This window comes from Tympanuchus pallidicinctus, unplaced genomic scaffold (assembly GCF_026119805.1).
Source record: "Tympanuchus pallidicinctus isolate F22 unplaced genomic scaffold, pur_lepc_1.0 scaffold3, whole genome shotgun sequence".
In the NCBI taxonomy this organism is placed as follows: Eukaryota; Metazoa; Chordata; class Aves; order Galliformes; family Phasianidae; genus Tympanuchus; species Tympanuchus pallidicinctus.
In genome coordinates this window covers 85,459,264-85,484,845 of record NW_026294747.1, presented here as the reverse complement: position 1 = coordinate 85,484,845, position 25,582 = coordinate 85,459,264, and the positions used below count along the sequence as shown (strand labels likewise).

The 25,582-nt window shown below is 34.9% G+C and overlaps 1 long non-coding RNA gene across 1 annotated transcript in view; it reads right to left on the bottom strand.

Annotated features, from left to right (window-relative positions):
• LOC128086605 (uncharacterized) overlaps positions 1-25,582 on the bottom strand; it is a 30,840-nt gene that overhangs the window by 5,043 nt on the left and 215 nt on the right. Inside the window, exon 2 of the long non-coding RNA XR_008209433.1 lies at positions 4,234-4,400. This is a non-coding gene — a long non-coding RNA (uncharacterized LOC128086605). The remainder of the gene's footprint in view (positions 1-4,233; positions 4,401-25,582) is intronic.

Genomic DNA, 25,582 nt, shown 5'->3' with positions numbered 1-25,582 from the left:
TCAAACAGTTGCATAGAAGGCAATATGGCAGCTTATCACATGTATGAAGCAGCATCAGAATGACAAACATCTAAGCATATTAGAGATCCTCAGCTTGGAAAAACAACAAACCTCTCTTTATCTATGATCTGTCTTTAAAAATTTTGGCCAATAGGTATGAATAGACATCAAACAAATTGAATCTTTGGCATGCTCTGCTCATTTTTACAGTGCAGCTGACACAACTCTGATGACTGCTCATTCTATCTCCCCAAATCTTCTTCGCAAACAAGTTCTGCATCTTGCATTAGTTCTCTTTGCTGAGTCATCTGCAGCCCAAGCTAGCAAGTTTAGACAGCTCTTGTACACCCATCTTGCAGCAGGTTGATTCATACAGTGGAAGTAATTAATCTCTAGTGTTGAAAATCCTAGCTTGGTTTGACAACTGTTCTTCCAGAGGATATGACACCATGAGTATCCTGGCATAGACCAGCCAAGACAAGCTATTGCATTGCTGCCTATTTCCATACTCAGTAATTTCTAAAATGGGGATCTTTGTTTCAATTCTTAATATTTGGCCTTCTTTAATATTCTGAAAGTCAACAAGAAAATACTAATAGGGGTCTCCCCTGAGGTCAGAAACTTGTGAAAATTGCTCAGCTAGGTATAATTCCTTCCCTACGTTACTCTCATGAGCCAAATCTTTCCAATAGACATCAATACCCAATGCTCTCCATGGGGAATTAATTAGTTGGCAACAGCTCAGGGGCTAGAATTCTCAAGAAATCTTTAGAATTCAGCATGGGTGAATATAGCAACTGCTATATTAAATATCAATTAATCTTCTCTTATTAAATCTTGGATATTTGTCTCTGCAATAAACTGAAATCAAAGACTACAAAACAGGCAGAGCTGTAACAGCAAAATTCCCCAATCACTTTTCTTGTTTCCCACCCACCCATCACACAGATTGCAACCATTTTTCAGAAAAGCTGTGAAAAGAACTAAATTGCTTAGGCAGGCTTTGCGTACTAAATGTAGAAGGAAAAAAATCTGTGTTTCACTGTTTAGACACTCTAAAAGCTCTTTGGAATTGCAAACACTCATCGGCTTTCAACATCACAAAAACTTGAAAAACACAGTAGTTGTTTTAACACTATCTCCAATATTCTTCTCTGATTCCAGAAGAACAACAAAGGAAGGAAAGAGCATTTGTTTTTTTTCATTAGCAGGGGGATACAGCTGTGACCACTGGACTGATGCAAGGGCCAGCAGTGCTTTTCAGCTGTGTAATTGTATACACTCTATGGAGCATTTACCTACTTTCCAGCTGCTGTTTTTACAGAAGAAAATAGGACCTTTCTATCATCAGTCCCTGTTATACTTCGTAAGTAAATGAGCCAAATTGCACATTTGGTGTTTCTACAAAAAGAGAGCAATGAGGTCAAGGAAATCAGTAGGAACAGTATCAAAATGTGACACAAACCTCCAGGCTATTAGACAATTATCTAAGGTCTAATCCTGACAATGCTGACTGCAGTGGCTCTTTCCTCTGGGAAGACATGCTCAGCTAGAGCCCTCCTGCTCAAAGTCACTGAGGGTCAAACTGCTGCTTTCAGGAAATGCCCTGATTCTCAGAAGCCACTGATCTCAGCATGGTCAAAGATGTAGACTACACTACACTATTGGAATAAAAAAAAAAAAAAAAAAAAAAAAAAAGAGTCCAAACTAGAATCTTTCCTCCAACCTTACGTCACTTATGACAAAGCTTATGGTTGTTTGCTAGAGGGAACTACAAAGATGAAAACAGAAAGATGGCATCTAGACTGTCTTCACAGTGGCTCCTCTGTGGGGGTTACCAAAAAAATACATATACAGCTTGCAGGAAACATGAAAATGGCAGTTATTTGTGTATTTGTACTGCATGAGTTCTGAATGTACAGTTCAGACACTAGTGTAAACCAACAAATAACATGAGAGTAACTGGATGGGGTCAAGCTGCTTTCTATTTTTGAGTTAGCAAGGTCGTTGTCTTTGAGTCTCAGCCCATGGAGTTCACAGTACAAAATTTCAGCCCTATCTGCAAATCAGTCCCTGGACCTCTGTCCCTTGCCTTACCAGTCCAAGTTGTTTGGACGGAAGGGTAGCTGCCTGGCATGCTGTATTAAAGAGAGCGAGGGAGAAGCTGGGATGCAGCATTGATTCCATGGGACATCAGAGTCTTCAGGGTGATTCCTCGATTCAGCCTTGCCCTTTGGCCTCTCTCCTATGAGTGTGACACACTCCAATATACTACTGCCCTAGGCAGATACTTCAAAGATTTGTAAAAGTTCTTAGCAGCATTCTCCCCCAGAGATTATTCTATATTTGCTGCCATTATTGGCCTGGAGCTCCCAATGCAGCTTGACACACAGCAGACAGCAACCATAAGCATTAGATACTTCTGCTCTCGAGAACAGGTAAAATTGTTTTTTTTTAACAATTTAATGCAGCACTTAATCTACTCGGAAGACCTGACCAGTGGAGAGTGATCACAAATGAGGACTGGAAAACATTAACTTTCTCTGTAAATGATGTAAGTGGGAGAAAGTAGTCTGGAGTTAAAGCAAGCAAGCACATTGGTCTCTAGGGCTGGACAACCTTTCCATCGGAATTTTCATATTTGTATATATGCACAATTGTTTTTGTTTTTGTTTTTGTTTTTGTTTTTTAAAAAAGGAGGCTGAAAAGTACTTAATTTTACTACCTGGCACTAACAAATTTAGGCATTAAAAGTGATTGAGCTATTTTGCAGATCAACAGTGCGCCCACACAACTGCAATAAGATGTCTGGAATATGTGTTTTTTTTGTTTTAGTTCATTCTTTTCCAAAACTTAAAATAAATATTACTATATGAAAATGATTAGCTAAAATGATACACTGAAAATTAGAATTTCTACTCATTTATTTTGTATTATACACAAACACTGCTTCTTATTAAATATACTAACAGGCATTTTAATGTAAGTTCTGAGTATCTTTATCGACATGGGCATGTTATGTTCACAAAAGTGGAATGGAAACCAGTTAGTTTTGTCCTCTCTATACTTCTTATGTTTGCCTTTTTTTTTTTTTTTTTTTTTTTTTTTTTCTTTTTTCTTTTTTTTAAATTAAAGCTCAGATACTTATATGCTCTCATTGGCTACCAGCAATCTGCAGTGGATTCATTCATCGTGACAATTCTTAGAATAATAAAACACCAGCAAGGGTAAAATTAACCCAAAGCATTTTTCAAGGAAAATAAGTTCCTGCTTTTGAAAAGATCCTATCAGAGCACATAAGTTCCATGCATAACACAAGTTTCAGATAGTGAAGCCACATAAAGTATGTCCTTATAATATTATGATTATTTGCCATGGAGATCATGTCACTTAAGAAAACTGCTTATGTAACTGAACAATAAAAGGAAGTGAGAAAAACTGAACTTTTCAGCAATAAGTAGCACTTTTTTTACGCAAGCAGTACTAAAATCATAATGACAAGGAACTATATGGTATTATAAGATAATTATACCCTATATTATCATCTATATCCTCTCTAGGTAATCTATATGCTATCAGTAATCCTTTAAATTCTACATGCACAACATAATGGATGCTCAAAGCACTTCGTAAAATTGGAACTGAAAAATTGGGATAACTTTGGATTGTTTTTTTTAAGTGCTGATCTGTAAAAAGAGATGCAGCAGCCCTTGAAATTTCTGACAATGGAAAAGAAGAATTTCTCATCATGCTTGCAATTGTTTTTTTTTGAAATGTGCTAGTAAAGTATACAGAGATGTGTATCTGTGTCTGGAAAATGTATTTGTCTGATACCAAATTATCACTGCAAGTATTAATGTTAAAAAAAACTCACAAATATTGATGAATATGAAAGCTTTTTCACTTTTCTTCTATACATGTAGAGTAGAAATTCAGTCAGAAATGTTAGCTAGTTTCTAATCATTCTAATAATTAAATAATAGCACTGTTGCAGATCTCTGATGCATCATCTTTTTTTCATAAGTGCACAATGTACTTCTGTTGAGAGAGATGATAGATCTAATAGCTCATTTACATGTTAAAAGTATTTCCCAAGGGTAGAGATAGAGCTAGGCAGCCAGCAGAACTCCATTTGCTAGATCTAATGCCTTCTGTTTCTCAGATACTTGGTCAAACACACTACTGCTATAATTATGAGAAATTCTAACTAGCTTTAAAAAAAACTATGCTTACTTGCTAAAGTCAGTTTGATGCCTTGAGAAGCAAACACAAAGGCTAGCATTAGGCTTGCCTCCCCACGTCCACATCAACACTGAAAGGAGAGATTTCATGGAGAGATTTCACCAGAGTTCAAACCTATGCTTCACTGCTTCCTGAAGGAATCTTCTTCTCTTCATTGACTGTAGAGAGAAATAAAGAAAATAAAGTTGTCTAAAATATGAACAGTCTAGCTTCTATCTTTCCTTAACCAGGCACATTTGTTAAAGGAGAACACTACTTGTATTATCTGAAAATCCATTATCTATTATCAAATCTACGGTTAATAAAAGATGTAGCAGTAGCCAGTAAAATTTAAGGAAAAGTACATTATTGTCATGATTAATTGCATGCATATCCCTAAATTAGTTCATAATGAGAAAGGCAGCTCGTATTTAATAAGCAAGTCATCTGTTAAAACCACAATTTATCTCCGAAAAATCCTTCCAAGTGAAACTGAAACTGGTAAATTTGAAAAGGCAAAGCTAAGTTCATATTATCATGTTTAATCCAAAATCATATATAGGGTTAAGTGCTATTAGCATAAAACATGAGGAATTTACAGACCACAGTTTCTCATTTAGATGAGTCATTTTGAGGTCTGCAAGGATATTTTCCTCTCTCAAATATCCCAGTGAGATCTTACTAACTCAATTCTAAACTTCATATGCATAGCTTCAATTATAGTTAAATGTCAATATCTATTATATAGAAGGTCTTTTAGTGCCTGATCAGTGTTTGAGAACAAGAAAGTATGTTTTCTAAAAGATTTGACTAACAAGAAAAATGAAAATTTGCTATAATTTGTTAATAAAAATGTATATCTTGGAAACATCTCTTTTAATTATTTTCAAAAAAATCAACAATCAGTGTCAAAGATATAATTCTGAACATATTTATACTGCACAGCAGAAAAAGGGTGCAACAGAAATCCAAGAAACATCATAGTTAATAAAGATGAGTCACTTAAACGCATTGACTTAAGGTGAATAAAATGATCAACTCTAATCTGTTCTATGATTGATATGCCATCCTCTGAACAGTTCTGCTGCAGCAGAGGTACTATTAAACAGTCATAAGCAAGAGTGATATTAGTGATTCAGGGATCACATTGGAGAATGACTCTATCACTTTTGAATTCTGCTGATACTCAAAAATAGAGACAGTTAAAAGGGAGAACCCTTTTTTCAAGGTAAAGCTAGAAAAATAATTCATAGAAATATCAAATCAAATTATTTTTGAACGAAAAGTTACATAGAAAAAGAATCGCTTTCAGCTTATTTTGTTGCTTTTTTCCTCTATATTTTCCATTTTTCCGATAACCATTTAAGCTGAAAAAAAAAAAAAAAAAAGAAAAAACAGAATAAAATTTGTTTCTAAGTTTCAGTTAAAATATATATATATATCCATATATATATTTTTTTAATAAAAGGATCCGGATATTTTCAGTTTCTAGCCATATCTCTTCTTTCATTGTGTATTCTGAGTATGTATTTTGCATTTAAAAGGAATAAGTGAGAAAAACTCAACAGTAAGCTCCTGGGTTTGAATTCTGTGGTTTTCACACTAATAACAATTATCCTACTTTGAATGAAACAAAATTCGGGTCTACTGGTTTGTCTGTTAAAAAGTATAAAACAAAAACAAAAACAAAAAACCACCAAATGCAATAAATAAAATCATGGTTCTGCATCTAGCCTGCATCTACACAGAAAACTGACTGCACATTCTAAATATTCTACAGCCTATGCTGTTTTTTTTACTGAGTCTTTACCTCCTGTGGAGTAATTGCAGAAAATGAACAACAGACTTCATGAAGATTAATATCTTTTATGTCTGCTCATTGCTATTCTGGCCTCTGTTCACCTGTAATGCATTTCTTTTAGGATGCAAAGGAATCATATATGACAATATGAAAGACTTCACTGAATGGCTGATTTATTTGAAAGATGTAACCATGCTATGTACATTTGTAATGAGAAGAGTTCTGTGTGAACTCTCATTCAGTGCCATGCAAGCTTTGTTTCTTTAGGTATATCAAAGTCATAACAAGAAAGAAAATAACCAGGGGGTTTCATAATGGAAACATGATAACATTAGGAATTACAGGTTCTACCAGTGCTTTTGTAATATTTTGCATTTGCTTATTTTTAAAAAAAATTAAAATGTTTAATGCAAAGTTTTAACCCAAGGTATTAGATTTTTTCCTCTAGGCCAAGTAGAAAACTCTTAGGAGAGAGCCAGAGATTAGAAAACATTTAGCAAAAGTCAATGCATTGCAATCCCTTATCCTGCTTTAGGTCAGGACAAAATAGAACAACATTCAGAAGGGGACAGAGAACAAATTTAAACAAAACGGAGGACATTACCTCTCAAGATTTCCTTTTACTGGAACATATCAGAATGAACCCAGTTGAGAAACATAAGTCAGAAACACCAATAAAATCAGGACTGTCAAAACATTTAAAGATTCCTTCTGCTGTTGGAATTATTTGAATTTTTTGTACCCTTTATAAAGTTGACTTGTCTAAATTTGAAAAGAGCAAGCCAATACATCAGTGGCAGAAGAGTTAATATAAAGGAATAAATAGTAATAAAGATCATAGAAGGAAAACTACTCGTAAAGAGGAGCATGAAACTAAACTAAAAAAAAAAAAAAAAGCAGCTTACAGTAACATTCTTTGGACCTATTACTGAGAAATAGTATAGTAATTTATTTTTAATAGTAATAGTCTGTAAAGGAATGAATGGGAAAATGTTCATTCCTTGAAAATCTAACTGCCATGATTTTTCTTTCATTTGAGAGTCCTGAATATTTGATCTAATTCTGCTAGTATCCTCCAGATTCTAAGAACTTATCTGTCCCAGTATGCTGTCCACATCTATTTGTGTCCACATCTAAGTATACCTGAGAGGCATTTGATATATGCTCATTCATAGAGCCTTAGCTGTGCCACTCACCCATAAACCATTTCAACGTCTTTGACAAAGTCCTTTTACTATCATTGTAGCTCCTGTGGTTTGTCTGCATTATCCATCCTGGGACTGGAATCTAAAGTCAGTCAATACTGGGGTGCTCTATACTGCCATTTCACCTAGACTGTCTACAAATACGTCCTGAGATTCAAAGATTTGCACAGCCCTACAGCTTCATCCATACTGCAGCAATCAAGCCACTCTTAAAATGCTCCAAGCATGATTCGGTGCTAAGCCATTACAGAAAGTTTCAGAAATTTACCAACGGTGTTTTTCAGGGATACAATTGCATTAGTATAAGTTTAATCATTGGGACACAAAAGACTGTTTCCGAATCACATTACATCTTCTCTGTAGAATATTACCGGATATTCTGTACTTAATTTGTAGCAACAGTATGCAACATACCTAACAGATAAGGATACCTATTGCCTCTGTAGTAGAAGGATCAAACTTTCAGTTAGCACATGCAAAGAAAGATATTGCTCCCATCAGTAGATGGACATGTCAGTCAAGACTAAAATTTTCTTTGGGAAGGGAAATAAATGGAGGAAAGGTTACAAGTGCTGAAAGAGTCACATTTGAAGGTATTCTGCATTAGGTAAAGCCTCCTAAAAGTCTCATGTATTTTTAAGAGTGTGTTGTGGAAATATGTTAAAAAACACACTTGCTTGAGAAAGCTAGAACTGTTATCATGAATAATTTGATAAATAAGACTGCAAGAGTTCTTTGTTTGCCTCAGTGAGACAGCACACATTTTCTTTAGCACCTTGTGAAGAGCAACTATAAATACTAAAAAAGATATATTGTTTTTATCTATTAAGCCTGAGCACACATTCCTAGGGGGTTATTGATTATCTCTTAGCCTACCTTCCTAAGCTGGTCATTACATTTGCTACTCTGGAAATCTAAACCACTTCACATGTTGAAATGATTCACATTTTTGAGAACCCTGCAGTCATTCAATTAGAACTGGTTAACATGAATGGGCTTATAAGGAAAAAAGAAACCACCACCACCAAAAAGATTATATGGTTCAAAATCTAATCCTATTGCTGAAGCCTCTTCAGAGGAAAGATCTATTCTTATCTTAGCAAAATACTATTGATAAAACATTTATTTTTAAATAAAAGGCATAAAAAGAAATTGCTTTGTTGGCCCACTGAGGCTTAAAGCTTGAGGAATCAATATTCCTATATTTTATGTTTGTTATAGCTCAATAGTTGTTTTCCCTTTATGCTGCTGAAATCCATTTTGAAAGCTTTTTGAATTATTAACCCTGAGAAACAGGGCTCCAACTTCTGATACCAGCCAAGGAACCTGGTTTCCTCCAGATTTAGTATAATATTGATTTACAAGACATTACAAAACAGACTCCAATTAAAAGAGTCATAAAATTTTCTAATATACTACCTAGAACAACTTGAAAAATCACAATTATAAAATATCTTAAATGGAGTTCATTTATGAAGAGTCAGATGACTTAGTCTCAGACTAAAAAAACAGATGAGAGCATTTTGTTTCCAGTTAGACTGCTTTGAAGCAATCTGTGATGGCTGTGGCATCTACGTAGGTACCATGGCTCAGTTCCACTTAAAACTCATTTTAAGTGTATGAATATGTCTCAGTATGTTTTCACACTATCCACACAATAATCTTGCTACCACAAAACTATAGTATGCTCAATTTAGACCCTTAACCTTGCTCCAAGAATATTTTGCTAATAGTCTGAGGCCACCGTTGACTTCAATAACGGTATGGATACAGAAACACAATATTAAAAAATATACAAATTATGCTGGCTGTGGCCTAAAAAAGTAGCAATGGAGAACTGTTAGTCACACCTAATAGTTCCTATTTGTCACCAGCCTTCACTACTGATCATATTAGGTGTAAAAAATGTTTTTAAATCACAGAAAAAAAAAAAATACAAACCAAAACCACCACCACATATAATATTTAAAAAAACACAGTCTCTTGATTGAAAATCACATTATTTTATTATCCGATCAGAAAGATTCTCATGAGTCACACAATACATGTTTTATCCAAAAAAGCTTATTCTCAAAGGAAAAAGAACTGGGCACTTTTCAGTTCTGGAGTTTTCAGAGAGCCTATTATCCCAGCAAGAAATCTGTAGAACACGTAGAAAATAAAAGAGCAAGAGCTTTTCAAAATTATACACTTCTAGTTTGGAAAAAATAGCAACATTGCAATTTCAGACTTCAGTTCTGTTTATCCAAAGGTTATATGAAGCATCAACTCATGAAGATTACAGAAGCTTCAGAATGAGGCTTTATTATAGCTTATTTATTATAGCTTATCTATTTTTTTATTTAAAAAAAAAAAAAAAAAACTTCAACAGTACGAGAAATTTTCATATTTGATCAAAGGGTTTTTATTCTTGGACACCACAGCAAAATCATAGAATCCATATAATCATAGAATGGCTTGGGATGGAAAGGTCCTTAAAGATCGTTTATTTCCAACAGCTTTCCATGGGCAGGGTTACCACACACTAGATGCGGTTGTCTACGGCCTCATCTATTCTGGCCTTGAATACTTCCACTTCACATTAAAAGTGAGAGTTTAATCTATCTATCAGAGACCCCATAGCTGTAATCGCAAGACCTAGTCCAACAAGATACTCAAAGAGTTACCTCGAGTTTTTATGTTGGCAGATTGTACCACCTGAGCACATATAGTCTCACGATCACTGTTAAAATATCAGGCTTTATCTAGATCTATCATTATACTTTCTGTATGAGAGATAACTGGTCTCATTACATATGTAGCTAGGTGGCAAGCTGGATCACCAGGACTCTCTCAACTCCTGAGCTTCAACTGGTATCTTGCTTTCCTACATCATACTGGCCTGTCTCAACAAGATTTCCTCCATAACAATGCTCAGGCACATATGCGATACCATATGCTAAAGGCAACCCCCAGAAATCAATATATAAAAGGAAACACCAAATTTAGGCTTCTCTCTGCATAATCCTCCAACAGTATTCCAGTAGGATTTAATACCTTAAATATTTCCATATGCCTGCATGCCACACCCCATGATATATTTCATGCATTCTGAGTTTCACACAGTTCTCATGTTACTTCATGCTATTAACACTTTAAAATGACTCCCTCCACCCAAATGCAGACATAATAATAACTTTATCTTGAGCTGAAGCCAGGGAGAAATACAAGGAATATATAACTGGGAATTATGTCTGTTTTATAAGTATAGAAACAGTGCAGGGTACAGATATTGGGTAATTATTTACTTCATTACAATATACAAAGTATGACTACAACAGAATGACAGGTGTAGATTAGCCAGATTATCTCTTGTGTATATATATGCACTTGGGAGGTTAGTCAGGGGTTAGAAAAGGGAATATAATAAATGCCTTTTGAAACAGTTTTAAGAATTATTGAAAAATCTTTTCATGCCTATTTAAAGAGTAGTCCTCCATCCTCTCTTCAATTTATTTATTTTTTTCTTTTTGCTGGCATATTTTGAACTTTATTATTAGAGATAGAAAATGATCTTTAATTTATTATTTATTTATTTATTTTTAATCATTTTGTTGAGAAGTACAACATGCAGAACATGGTATTCAGGAATGCCTTTACCCTGATGGGATATCACAGATGTAGGACTATGTACAGCTGCATGCTCTTTATGCTAAGGAATTTAAAACAGCTCAGCAAACTTTCAGAATACACATAGCGGTATGCTGCAAAATAACCAAGGCCTTACATACAGCTGTGGAAAAGAGATCAAATCCAAAGTATGGTGCTTATATTGGTAAACATCCCAGAACTCAGTTGTATTAAAACATATGGCTTTCACTTAACAGCATGACAACAGTGACATGTCATGACACCCTCCTTGTAAAGATTTAGCCAGTGATTATGAACATATTTGTATCAGCTAACATTGTTTGAAGGACTATAGCTCATTTAGCTCCTAGACAAAAATCTCTGCTGACACCATATTTGACACTAGTTCCGATAGTTGTTACAGATTTAAACTATGAAAGGCACATAATGAGTGAAGGCCCCAGCTGTGTATGCAAGCTGACAGGCAGAATATCTGTTTTCATTATATCTGTTTGGAATATCTACTGGTTTTCACAGTAGTGGTCATATCATTTTTGTCAAGTAGAAATTCTTGGGAAAAGCCAGAGAAAAAGTGAGACCTGATTCCACAATAACAGTTTCATTTGTCTCTCTGACAGAGATGACAAATCTCAGCTTTGCAGATACTAGGTCAGTGCTTCATATTTTATGCTCTTTCACAGTGTTCTCTCAATGCTTTCTCAAACCTCCTGTGACGTTTTTTTCTATAAACCCTTTCTGCAGCTACTATATAGTTCAGTATGTAAAATCAGGAGGTATTATCTTCAGTTGGTGAAGCCATAGCTACTGTACAGTCATTTTCTCTGATCTTTCCAGACAAAAAAAAATAAATTAAAAAAAAATAAAGCTAAGAACAGCGCAGATCAAGAACATCTCTGAAAGCACACACACATTTATGGAGTAGCAGCACTGTCACCTATGAATTCCATTTCGCATTTTTTGGATCTCAGGGCAGACCTTGTCACTTCCAGCAGGTTTGACTCAAAACCTTTGCCCTACTCATGCTCAGGCCATGAGTTCACAAAGCTCACCTGTGGCATGCCATGGGTTTTTACTGGTTTTATTTGGAGTTCAAAATGTGGAGAAGCAGAACATTTGACACTTTGTAGTCCCGAGCATTTAGACAACATTATGGCACAGTAATATTTTGATAAAAACAAACTAATTGAAAACATCAAATCAACCTTCCTGAAACATGTGCTATGAGTGTATATTTTGTATTTTGTCCTTGGTCTGTAACATCAAACACAAAGTGCTAAAAGAAGGGATAAGGGAAGTCTCAGATAAAATTAATACACTATTTGAGGCATTGATTATTATTTTTCTTTTAGAGAAAGAAAAAAAGACAGTTTAAAAAAAATCTAAATTGTTATTATCATTCATATCTAATTCATAATTTTAAAGAATATATTTTTGAGGCAGAACTGGATATTGCAAGAGAATTTTTATGTTAAACTAGTAACATTCAATTAATTTAGCACCTATTTAAGAGAAAGACATTCAAATAACTGAATGGATAAAAAACTGAGCAATCTGCCACCCAAATTCCACTGAAGTTATTTATAAACTATACCACTGATACCTGTACTTCAAAACTTTTTATGATCAATATCACCAAATTTCCAACAGACTAAAACAAAATCAAGATAAACATCCTTATCAGAAAAACTGACTGTTGAATTCAAGTGTATCACATCAAACAAAAATAAATAAGCTAATATTGCCTTTAAACTTGAGATTTCTTAACTACAAAATAAGCTAGTAGATGCCATTTGCTTGTTCATTTCTTTATATCAGAAATTTAAACTCTGAAAAAATAGCTTTGCATGGCACTTTACCTGTTAAAAATGTAATTAATTAATATACAGTGATATTACCTGACTCTGTCATAAGGATGTCTGAATAATCCATTTCACCAGCCAAGGTGACTGTGCCAGCTGCTTCTCTTTGAAGACAGAAGGTACCTATTTGCTCCCAATGCCTGCCTCTCTCCTCAACATTTTTTGTCTGCAAGCATTTTAGACTCCTCTCTAACTCAAGCTTTTGTGCTAAGATTAGATTAAAAACTCTCTGCTATTTTCATACATACCACATTTTTTAATGACCTCCCCAGTACTTTGTTAATGAGTGCTACTGGAATCTCTCAAAGCACTTACCCAGAGGCTGACTGGGGTGAACATGCATGCTTAACCTATACAATCTATATGTTATTGGATCATGTTAAATGGAGTACTGAGACACTCCTGTAGCAGTATCATCACAAGATTAGCTACAACACTATGACTAGAAGCATACCAGAAGTAATTTTTCACGTTTTAACCTGTCATGAAACCACTTAATAGGAAACTGAATAGTCCACAAAGCTTAGCACCCTTTCAGAATGTCAGCTGCTTGTGACCACAGCAATATATCCTTTTGCAGGAGACAATACCTTCTAGGCACTACTCTTTCTCACCCTTTAATATGGTTTCAAATCCACTTTGATATATTTTCTATGTATGCCTTATCCCGAAAGCCTTGAAAGGACGTGAATATTATCTTCTAAAACGAAAAAGGAAAGAAGATTTGGATTTGCTTTAATTTACTTTAAGATTACATAGTTGGACATGCAAAACAAAACAAAAAAAATGTGTGTGGTGGGTATATCATCACATCTTCCTATCTACAAGCACTAAATATTCATCATTAAATAAAGAGGGAAGTTTATCAACAATCAGTTTTTTTGTTCTCACTCTCTGACTAGATGAATATGAACCCAGCTACAGTGAAAGAATTGTGTTGTTATGCTGTTTCTTTGTATTCTTAATTACAAGTAATGCGTCTCTACAGTGTCCAAGATTTTTGCAGACTGACAGTTCCCATTTAAATCTAGGAAAATTGCTTTTTTGCTTTTTCTTTCCTCAGCTTTTTTGTTAGGGCTGTCAGTGAAAAAATCCAGTCTACCTTCTTATTACAATCACTTTGAGAAATCCAGTCATTTCATGTAGAATTTTCCTATGTTATCTCATTACCTAAAGGACAGGCTATAACAGGGTCTGCTGTGACAGAACAAGGGGAAATGGTTTCAAACGAAAAGAGAGTAGTTTTATACTGTCTGTAAGGAAGAACTGTTTTACAATAAGGAGGCATTAGAAAAGGTTGGCTGGAGAGAGGGTGGATGCCCCATCCTTGGAGACATTCAAGAACAGACTAGAAGGGGCTCTGAGCAACCTAATCTAGCAGTGAATGTCTTTGATCATTCCAAGGGCAGTGGAATAACATTATCTTTAAAGATCCCTTCCTATTCACATGATTCTACAATTCTGTAAAGGTAAAAGGCATATATGACAGCCAGTCAAATAGGTGATTAGGCACAAATACTTGTTCCCTTCCATGAACTCTGCTAGCAAACCTTCTGTTGGTACAAGCACACACTTGAAAATTTACTAGTGTAGATGTGGTCTGATACATACCATCTGCCTTCTGCAACAGTGAGCACCCTGGCATGTTTGTTTTACTAGTACAATCATAGTCAGAGCATCCAAGCCTATTACATCTTTGCAGTATAAATTCAATGAAAAACAGAAAGAGGTGTAGTGGTATAGAAAGAATGATTGAGACACCATCCCAATGCAAAGTATTGACTGAATCAGGGCAGTCTTTTTAATCCATTAGTCTTTTTAGTCTCTTTTAGAATACAAGGTCCGTTAAAGCTATGAGCAAAATTATGATTTCTGTACACTTTCAAGTACAGGAGCCCTTTTTTTTGAGGACAACACAGCCAGTCTTATGATACACTTCATATTATGTATGCCACAGAAGAAAGCAGCCAAGATATCACAAACCTAAAGGAAGAGCTAAGAGGTGCAGACTGACAATGAAACAGTGCTGTCTACTCCATTGAGGGAGCGCCCATCCACAACACTTAGTTGCACACAATGGGTCTGAACCACCTCATAAACAAATACAGTGAGCATTTTTACAAAATGCAATACACAGAGAACTAATTAACTAACTAAATAAAAAGTTAAATAAAAACATTTTCCAACTTCTGAGTTCTACAGTAATCTTATCAATCTGTATTTTGATCATATGTTCTCCATTGCTTTTTCTCTGCAATGGTTAATAACTGCAAAGAAATCCAATTTCCTTACAGTCACATTTCCAAGTAGGTCTCAAGGGGCTCAAATTCTTTTAGTTGTGTGTATTGTTGAGTGCAGCAGCAGTCTTTATTTTTTTTTTTATGCCACAGGGCATAAAAAGGGCAGATGGCCTTTATCCAAATCGCCCCATATGTACTGGAAAAAGCATGGAGACATTCCTCACGTGCCGAGTAAAGTAAGGATTAGCATGCAGAGTACAACTTTGCATCTTATTTTTCACAGTGAAGGGATTTACTCTTTCTTTATAGGAACCCATCAGTTTTTTTTTTTTTATAATGAGAAATTTATGCTACTATCCACATCTGGTTTTTGATTTTGGACAAAAGTTTTTACTGGAATGTTACATATATATCAGTAGTGCTATTTATACTATTGGGCCCACACTTGTCCAGGGCAAGAAAGGAACAGCATGCAAGAATGGAAAAAAATCAGTCTAGAAAATATTCATCAATAGAAAGTTTTCTATGGTCTTACAGAGAATAAAGTTGGAATAAGAGGTCAATTAAATGATAATTTACCCCAACGAAAGATAAATCCCCACTGAGACTGCAAAAATATATCTGAGACTTACAAGTATGTCAAATACTTTTCCTTATATAAAAAAAAAATATTTCTATCACCTTCTGTATCGGTACATAGTCTAATTATTTCCAGAGTTACATATGCTAAACGTTGAATGAGGCATCAATATCTTGCCATGATTCCTAGCTTGCATGGGTGATGAATGGTAGATTTCCACATAGCACACCAGATTTTAAACTGCAATATTTTTATGTATTCTCCTGAACAGATTCAGAACTGACTTGAAAGGAATTTTGAGATACATAAAAGCATGAAGTCATATGGTATGTGACAATCCAGGTTAATGATCTTTATAATGATCCACCCACTGGTCTTTACTTTCTGAACTGAGATTCAGAGAAGCAAGAATGAGGGTTAAATAGCTTAACCAAATTAAAAAAAAAAAAAAAAAAAAAAAAAGTGGAGCTGGAGGCCAGCAAAATTTTGACAAAATCATCCTGGATTCACTGATTTGCTAATAAAGAAGTTTGTAAGTGAGTCTTCTTAAAATATTTTTCTTGAAATGTGTTTTAACAAAACCAGCAAAACTACAATGAACTAAAATATTTGAATGTATTTCTATTTTGAGTACAAAATGTTTCCTGAAACTATTTTCTTCAGTTCATCTACTATTCAATACAGATTGATCAAAATTGCATGATGTTTCCCCTACTAACTAAACCAATGAAAAACAAACAAAAAAGATACTAACAATTGTTAGCATTCATTCTTTACTCAAATGATTAGAGAAGTTTTTAACCTCTTCCTGTTTAAAGATCCAATATAAACCATTCCTTAGTAACCTTTTACAAATTTCTTCTTTGAAGGCATCTACCAATCAAAGGCAGAAAACCAAGGTTTAGAAAAGAGGAAAAAGCACGTAAAAGCAATACCATAACCATAATGTAATACCATCCAATAACGAAGACATCATCCAGTTCAAAACACAGGGCATGGAATACTAAAAGCACAAAGCACTGAGGTAAAATAGGAATAAGGTTTCAAGTTCTGATTAGACTGTCAAAGTGTATATACATAAGAAATAGGTGAGTACTCATTGTGCTATTAAAGAAACAGTGAATCAGAATGTAGATTTAGCCTGTGGTATTTAGGAAACACATGTCCATGGAAAATTGACCATTTTCAATAAACCATGTATAAAAACTGTCCGACATCAAGTCCACTATACCATATAAAATATAAAGTGAGTTTAAATAAGTAAATAATTAATATTCAAGTGATAGCCCTTAATTTGGCATTTGCCCTGCTCTGCTGCTTACTTGCAGTAAATACAGGGATTTGTTTGAATAAATTTTCACGTGTTGAATGGGACCTATTTAACGCCCAAATAACCCTTGTGTGCTGCTGCACTAGTCATTGAACACAGAATCATAGAATCACATTCCTTGATCTCATAGAGGAGGCAAGGAGATTCTCCAAGTTCAAAGACATACAATTAACACCACTACGTCTGGCTGTATCTGTTTACTCTCCAAAATATGCTTCCTGAGCAGAAAATTTCTGCATAGCCAAAAAAGTAATATGCTCAGATTTTATCAGATTTTAACAAGTGACCAAAATGGTATAAAGATCACCAATAACAATTCCCCCACAGAAGTCTTCTGTAAAGTCAGAGATTAATTATAAAAAAAAAAAAAAAACTGATGGAAAATGCCTATACCAAACTTATACCTTGCTCCATTGCAGAGGATCCCTTCAGATCACCTGCAGAATTTAAAGTTCACCTTCAGTCCAGAAAATTAAAGGCCTACAGTTAAAAATTCTCTTCCTATTAAAATAATACCTTAATTCATTGTTTCCCAGACAGGGTAATCTAACATTTACCAAATGGTAAAGATTGTAATAAGTACAGAGCATATACTAGTACCTTCCCTAACTTACAATGCTTAAGCATCACATAACCCATGTAATAGGGCATCTGATCTAACTTGGACTTCAACAGCAAGACTCCACAGATGAGTTTAGAGTTCACAGAGTTCATTTTATCAGGTGGCAGTTCAAGGCATATAACCATATCAGTGTATCACTGAACATATCCTAATATATACTCTCTTTCTCTGGAACTGTATTATCTCAGGAGAAGCTCCACAGGAACACAGCCTGCTGATCAAAGCTTGACTTGGCCCAGTCAAGTCTCAAGTCCGCTAAAAGAAAAACAAGACTATTCATACATGCATATGTACACATTTTCTCAAGCTGTTATTATAAAATACATTTTAAGAGTTAATAAAGTCACTGATTTCTAATCATTGGCTTTTCTCATATATGTAAAATGCTTCTCAAGGGAAATAACTCAGGCAGTATTTTTATACAATCCTCTCCAAGGAAATGGTATTTCATAGTTTGCCCACATATTTTTTTTTTTTTCCTCCAAAAATATTGTTAGTTTTAATTGATAATAATGAAAAAAGATAAAACTCTTGCCCAAAGGAGAAAGTAATTTACAGTTTATGGTCTATAAAATAATATCAGTGATTTTCTTAGAAGTCCCAGAGGTAATATATTTCAACAATATTTGTGGTCAATCTACTTATTTTTATTTTTTTAATCAGTATATTATTTATGATTCTTCAGAGCACTGAAAACATTTAGCAATTGATTGTTTATCTCACATGCACTGTACATATATATATATATATATATATGGAATTCTGCATGTGCATGTGGTTAAATGTTTTAAAGCTTTACAAAACTGTTGTCAGGATTTTTAATTAATTTTTTTAGATACAAATAGAGATCGTGGACAAGACAACTAACAACAGTTGCTGGCTACTGAGTGGTTTCTTCCTCAAATTTAATTAAAATTATTGATGACATACTAATTTAACATATCTCCATATCTTCCAGTGTTTCCTCTGCTCCATATCCTCATTGGTGTGGCTGCTCATTTTTCTTGATATTGCTCATGGATTAAATTGCATTTCAAAGCTCCGTAGTGAAGTAGATGCATGCCATGCTGAAGTAGGCAATTGCTTGGGCTGGGTGAGGGGTAGCCCTGACAGGAAGAAGCTGCATGGTGCCATTTTGCTCCACGTGGCAACAGCATTCTGATATCACAGGGGCAGAGCCAGGAAGCCCCCTGTATGTATGAAACCTGCCACTACAGAGTGGAGAGACCCAGGAGCAGCTAGAACAGGATGGACAAGCAGAAGAGCATAGTATTTTTAGCTTTGTAATTCTGAGTTAAAGAAATGAGTGTGCTGCCTGCTAGCAAATGAGAAAATCTGTGTTTTCTTGACTAATTAGAATAAGGTTAATTAGTCCTTTTCACCAAGATTCTTATCTCAACATTTTTCAGAAGACAACAGCCACAAAAAGTAGTTTACATATGACTAGGAGTAGCAATGAGAGGAACTCTGAGACTAGTTAACAGAGTTCCAGGGTTTTGCTAAAAAAGTTGGTGTGTAGCTCACTGGCTTTACAGATGGGGTAAAGTAGGCAGTAATTCAAATTTGATTTAGCAATCCATATCATGACAATCACTAGGCAAAAGTATAATCTTGAAGCACTTCAATGCAACATTCAGTGAAAAATTGCTATAAAGACGCTGATTAATGCAAGACTTAAACTCATTTCAGAGAGTAATCAGACCCTTCTCCTGCTTTTCCAGCCTTTGCCTCCCTTCCTGTGCTATTTCCACAGCACTTCATGACAGCCATTTTCCTTATTATTTTCCTGCTTTTAAAGAAGTTGTAATCTTTATGAAATGTACATACACCTTCTGTTTTTTCACTTTTTGTCATAACGATGGCAGACAAGACAATCCCACTTCAAATCTTAAGTCAATAGGTAATGATCAGGACCAATTCCATAGCCTGTGACTATAAAGAAATCAGTGATTTGATACCTCTAGGAGGTATACCAGCATGATTTGTTTGCTGGATTCTAGCAGTTCCTAAAATTAAAAAATGAAGTCAGCAGGGATCCTATATTAAAGTTGTTCTGCATGCACATGCATACACACACACACACACACACACACACACACACACAAAAAAAAAATGCACAAGACAGAAGTGAAAGTCTTTATTTTCAAAGTGTTGGAGCACTGATTATTCTAGTATTCAGAATGATTTGAGTTAATTGGTTTATTAGTTCTGCTTAGGGATTTGAAGGAATGTGAGATATTAATACTCTATATAACTGAAGTCCAACATTGATTATAAAATATAAATAGGATAATTCACCTCTTTCCAATACATCCTTTCCCCTCAACATTTGGGAATTTCCAAGTCTCTGTTGCTGCTATATGGGTTATAGACAAAACAAGTCATTAAAGGGACTCAGTCATGTGCATAGACAATCCTCTTTTTCCTTCATATATTTTGATATTGTGTAAATTAATAACTAGGCATGATTACAAAGGAATTGGATTTTTCTGACAAAATATTTTGTCTTCTCATTTATTCTTACTAAATTTCTTGCTAATTTTCCCTTAAAGTTTCTCTTATTTTCATTAAAAATTAGTTTGAGCTCCCTTACTGTTTGCAGCAAACTTAAAACAACAGTAAGATAAAATATGTAAGTAGGGCTAAAAGTAAGGTCTTTTCAGAATTAAAAATGGTATAAAGCTAGGGATGGGAGGGGTTGCAGTATTTTCTAACCATATACTTCCTCACTTGTCTTGAATGGTCATGAGACCATTGAACTGTGTTTTGTACTCCAATGGTGAAACAATGATACAGTGATCTAACTTTTCAGTAGACTTACTTGACTCCCATTGTCATTACTAGCAGAAGCTCGTTAAACTGTCTTCTAGTCTGTGCTTCCTTGGATGACAAACCTTGATACTGCAAAGAAATCTGAATCCCTTATTTTCAAAATAGTTCATCAACATATATTTGTTGGCCAACCTGTAAAACTTTTCTCTTTAATCCTCATAACAGAAATGACAGTATCTGGCTGCAAAAGTTTTATTTGCTTCATAAAAAAAAAAAAAAAAAAAAAAAAAAAAAAAAAAAAAAGATGTTTGGAAGACATTCAGCATTGTAACAGTTCAGTAAGGAAATATAAAATCACTTCTAGTAAATGTGATTTAAGATATTCCCCTCAAAACATAATGACATATCACTGACTAAGGCTTGGAGAGAGAGAATAAAGATTGTTCAGGATGAAGAGGTAGGCAAAGGCTAAGTAATGGAATGGAAATGCTGCATCTTGTACTTCATAACAAACAGTGGAGATTTCTAGCACATTCACAAACCCTTTTGAAGATTGCTAGAAACATTTGCTTTGCAGGAATTTTCTACAATCTTAACTGCTCAAAAGACAGTGTTTCTTTCCCAGAATGTTCTAAAAATTTTGTTGTTGACATTCCTCAGGGACATTATAGGCATATAAGGGTATAATAATGAGAAGAATTGCTATCTGCACCATCAGAAATTGGTGTCAGATTTACTTAGGATCATCACATCTCTTATGTTTTCCCCAGAAGCCTAATGCACGAATAAAAATGAAAATGAGTTTTCAGGTATCAGCAGGTCTCATCATGATTATCCTGTCACCTTGGACAACAAGAGTGGAGCAAGGAAGTTTTCAGAGCTTGCTTTTTATTTTTTAAACTACATATTTCAATGTTGCATTGCGAAATAAAAGCTACATCATGATGACTGAACACATGAAAATGTTAGTAACTGGCAGACTCTTATTTAAATTTGCAGATAGGTTAAGCAGGAAAATCAGGCAAAGCCAGACAGATTCTAATACTGAAATTTTCTGCTACTTAAAGTTATCGAAAACTCATTTTTTAGTGATTTCTTCATCTATTATTGAATATACATGTCTACAAGGTACTTCTTTCAAAAAGAGTTAGAGAAGCTGGTAGGCTACTTCCTACCTTTCAAATAATAATAGGCTTCTCACATTTCTTTGTCCTGTTTATTTCTGTTGGAATTGTTGCTTAATTCTACATTTTGTGCAAAAACAGTGAAAGGAGCATTTCCATGCTGCATTGCACAAATCTGAGATTGCTGTTTCCTGAAACAGAAAGCAAGGAAATCCCATCCTTGAGTAGGTGATTACATCACTTGTCAAAGTACTTCTTATAAAATAAAGTTGGATTTCATTTTTCACAATGCTGGATTCAAGCCAGGAGTTTAATAGTAGAGCTAACTCTCTCAACTTTCTCATTACTATTCTCAGGCATACGATTTTTGGATTTGACCGAAATTACATCTTTAATCTGAGACATTCTGGCAGACGCAGAAACCAGCACTTTTACATGGAAATTTATATGGAAACTCAAGTTACAATTGGAACTGTTTGGTGTTTTTTTGTTTTGTTTTTTTTTTTTTTTGTTTGTTTGTTTTTTTGGCAAAATTATTCATGATACAATGCATCAGCATAGGATCAGATGCAAGAACATAAAATATTTCATTTCACAGAAGCTATTTGTTCTTTCCTTTATCTCTTATCTCCAAAGCACAGCACATCTTCCATCTGCTCCAGCCACTAGCACAAAAACAGCACCAACACATTTTATTAGTCTTCTCCAGCCCTTTGAAACAAGCTGTAGTGACCTATAAAATGTGAGAAGTCCAGACTTCACTCTGTCTTCTCTTACAGACATCTGATTACAGCACTGAGCAGGACACAGATCAGCAGTGATCAGAAGTGCATTTCTCCCTTGATCATTCTTTCAAGCCTTACTTTCATGTTTGACATCAGACACCCCATCCTGCATCTGATATCTACAGCTCGTTGCAACACTCAGACAATCTTCCTCCTAGCACAGCTGATTCTCCTTGTTTCATTTCCCCCTTCCCTTTTTTATCTACCCACAGCTCTGACTGGCATCTCTATGGCACTACATCACACCATTAGGCTTCTCCCACCTTCGCTATGACTTGTGCCAAGCAGACAGGAATCAGGATGCTTTTGCATGCTCTGACAACTGTTTGTCTTATGTCTGGCTTTTATACAATAATATTTCTCTCCACCTTTTTCATGACTGCATTTATTTTATCTGATATATTTTAATCACAGGAGCGACTGGACTGCATGAGAATAGCACATAGTTGATGCCTGGCTAACTTCTAACTACTAATACTCTAAAGTAATGCAACTTTATTCAGTAGTGAAATTAATTTATGTTTTTTGTGAATTCTACACTGTTTTTGCATATTAGTTGAAGTTGCAAAGTAAAAAGATCTTGGAAATTCCTGGTAATTGTGTAATGCCATGAATACTCTGAAGACTCAGTCTGTTTGAATTCAGCTTGTTAAGAGTCTCTTATTCAAGTAATGTTGTATAGAAAAGCCAGTGAATCTTTTGACATTCATAAAAGATCTAAGGACAATCTATTCAGAAATATCCCTACAAAAGAACATTTATAATTTACTTCACAGACAGAAAGTACATCACAATTTAAAAGCTAAATGTATAGGGAAGAAACAGGTATTATTTCCAGAGTATTCATGTTAAGAAAGATTGGATTCTCTCCAAGGACTTAATTCTAAGACAATCTAAGAAAAGCCAGTACACCTCAAGTCAATGAAATGTATTTTACTATGATTTTCTCATTAGATGAGAAAATACAATTTCAAATCTGTTTATAACTTAAAAGAATAGTCTTTCCTGAAGAATAAAGAAAATAGGATTTTTGTTTTGTTGGTTTGTTGTTGTTGTTATTTGGGGTTTTTTTTGTTTGTTTGTTTTTATAATTCAAGCCTATGACATCTTGAACTCTAATGACTTGGCTTTCCTCAGCTGTTAGAAACACATCTACATAATGATGACAAGGCAAAAAACAAACAAACAAACAAACAAAAAAAAAAACTACTCTGTTGCTTTGAATGCTATAGTAAACACTACAAATGATCTGTGATGTGATACTGAATAGTTAGATTCTGAAACTGGTACTGGCTTATGACATCATGCTTGTAATTCAGCACTATTTGCTGAAAATAGAACCCTTATTTCATTTTATACCTGCAGCTCCATCTTTCATTGGTTCTCTTCAGATCAACATGACAAAACTGATCACTCTTCAAATTTTCTTAGTTCTCTCCAAGATTACAAGTTTTTAAAATCCGAAAACCACCAAACAGGAAAACCACCATCTCAGATAATGCAAGAGCTGAAGGCACATTGTGATATAATGTTTTCCAGTAGTAATACAAGAACTCTTTTTTCTGTGCACTGTTCTTTCTCTTCTCCCGCTTCTTCAAATAAGCAGACTCTCAATTAGTATCCAATAGCCCTGATAAAGGGATGATGCCTAAAGATATGGCCACACATTTTGAAATACCACAAATATCACACAAATTCAAGAAATGCATAACTTCTACATTCTTGCTTGAATTTGTCTTATGGCGTCATTTCTCCTCAAACCTATAGCACTTCAACACAATGTTTCATCTCACACTTCAGACATGACAATTTAACATTTCAGCATGTATTCAGTGTGCAATGCAGGGGACTTTGTACTTCACTAGCTACAGTATCACATTAAAGCCTGATTGCATCAGGAGAAAACAAGGCCCAATATGGTCAACTAAACTTTAAGTGCTAAGGAGTAAAATAATCTGATTATAAGAAAATGTTCCCATTTAAAAAGAATTATTGCTGTAACATTTTTAGGGCTGTGGGAGGGAGCAGAGGGGAGAGGGGGCTTGTTTCAGAAAACTGTAATGCAATTTGAAGATATGTTTTTGCCTTCAGCAGTTTCTTACTAATTTCAGTCTACTTCCTTCACGAAGAAAAGCCACAATATTTCAAAGACATGGGAACTGCTGCAATACTTATTCAAGGCACTTCAGTGCAGAGCTTCTGAACATTATGTAAACCAAGATAAAATTCCCTGCCTGAGGTTACAGCAAATTCCTCGCTCAACAGACGTTTGAGGTACAACTTGTGTTTATATTAGAAAAAGAAAAAATTGATGCAGATTTGTCCTGAGCCAAGACATCATTCTGAAAATCCTCTTCCCTCTGGTATGTAGACTTACAGTCTTATAAGAATCAGTTTGTTCTTATGTTCCAATGAGAGATTCAGCTTAGGAAGCTAAAGAAATTTAATGCACTTGGTTTTCAATTTTCCTGAATATTTATATTTTTTCTAGCGAAAATGTTACGCAGGTATAGTTTAAGGTTTGGAGCTATTTAGCAAAGATTTTTAAGCCTCATCATACCTACAAAAAAGGACACTATATGTTCAGAAATTCTTTACATATGACTACTAGCTATGTGAAAATCAACTTCACAGCTCTTGTACTTAGCCCTGGAGGAAAGGGCTAAGTACACTTTGCAATAGAGAACAGTACTGTTCTGCAGTGAATCACTCTGGATTCTAGGTCAAGATTTTAGACAGCACCTAATTCAGATGAAGGAGAAAAAGGGTTTCTTTTTAGGAAGTAGAGGGAAAAAAAAAAAAATCCAGAAATAAAGATAGGCCTAAGCAGCTGTTTCAAGACGGTGGGTCTAGTGAGTTTGGGCTACCCTTGCCAAAACCCAGCAAAAAACTCTCTGTAGTACATTGTTAGCCAGCTTCACAGAGTGACAGCCATTCACTTACTGTGATCAAAGATCAGAGAATTTTCTTTTGAGAACACTGAACTTACTGAGAGTCCACAGTAGCTCCAGACTTGCTTGAATTCTACCACTGACTCACTGGTTAGTAGACCAGCAGGTAACAGCTGTCCAGAGATCATAGCTAAATGGTAAAGATCTACACAGGCAAAGTTCTCCAGCACTTACAAGGGATATGCCTTTTTTACAGGGGATATGCCTTTTAGGTATTTTCCCTCTCTAGAAATATATTCTGTAGCAATATTGTCTCCAGATAGGATAGTAGAGCCCATAATAGCAGATCACAAAACTCTTAAGTTTCACCTTGACACGAAAATCACTGCTTCTCATTTACTTTGTCATTTTTGAGATCATTTGCCCTCCTGGCCAGATAGAATCAATGGAACAGCAATGAGCAAATAAAATTAAGCAAAGTTTATGTACTTGTGATTTAGCCTTGTGAGGTACTGTTCAGCT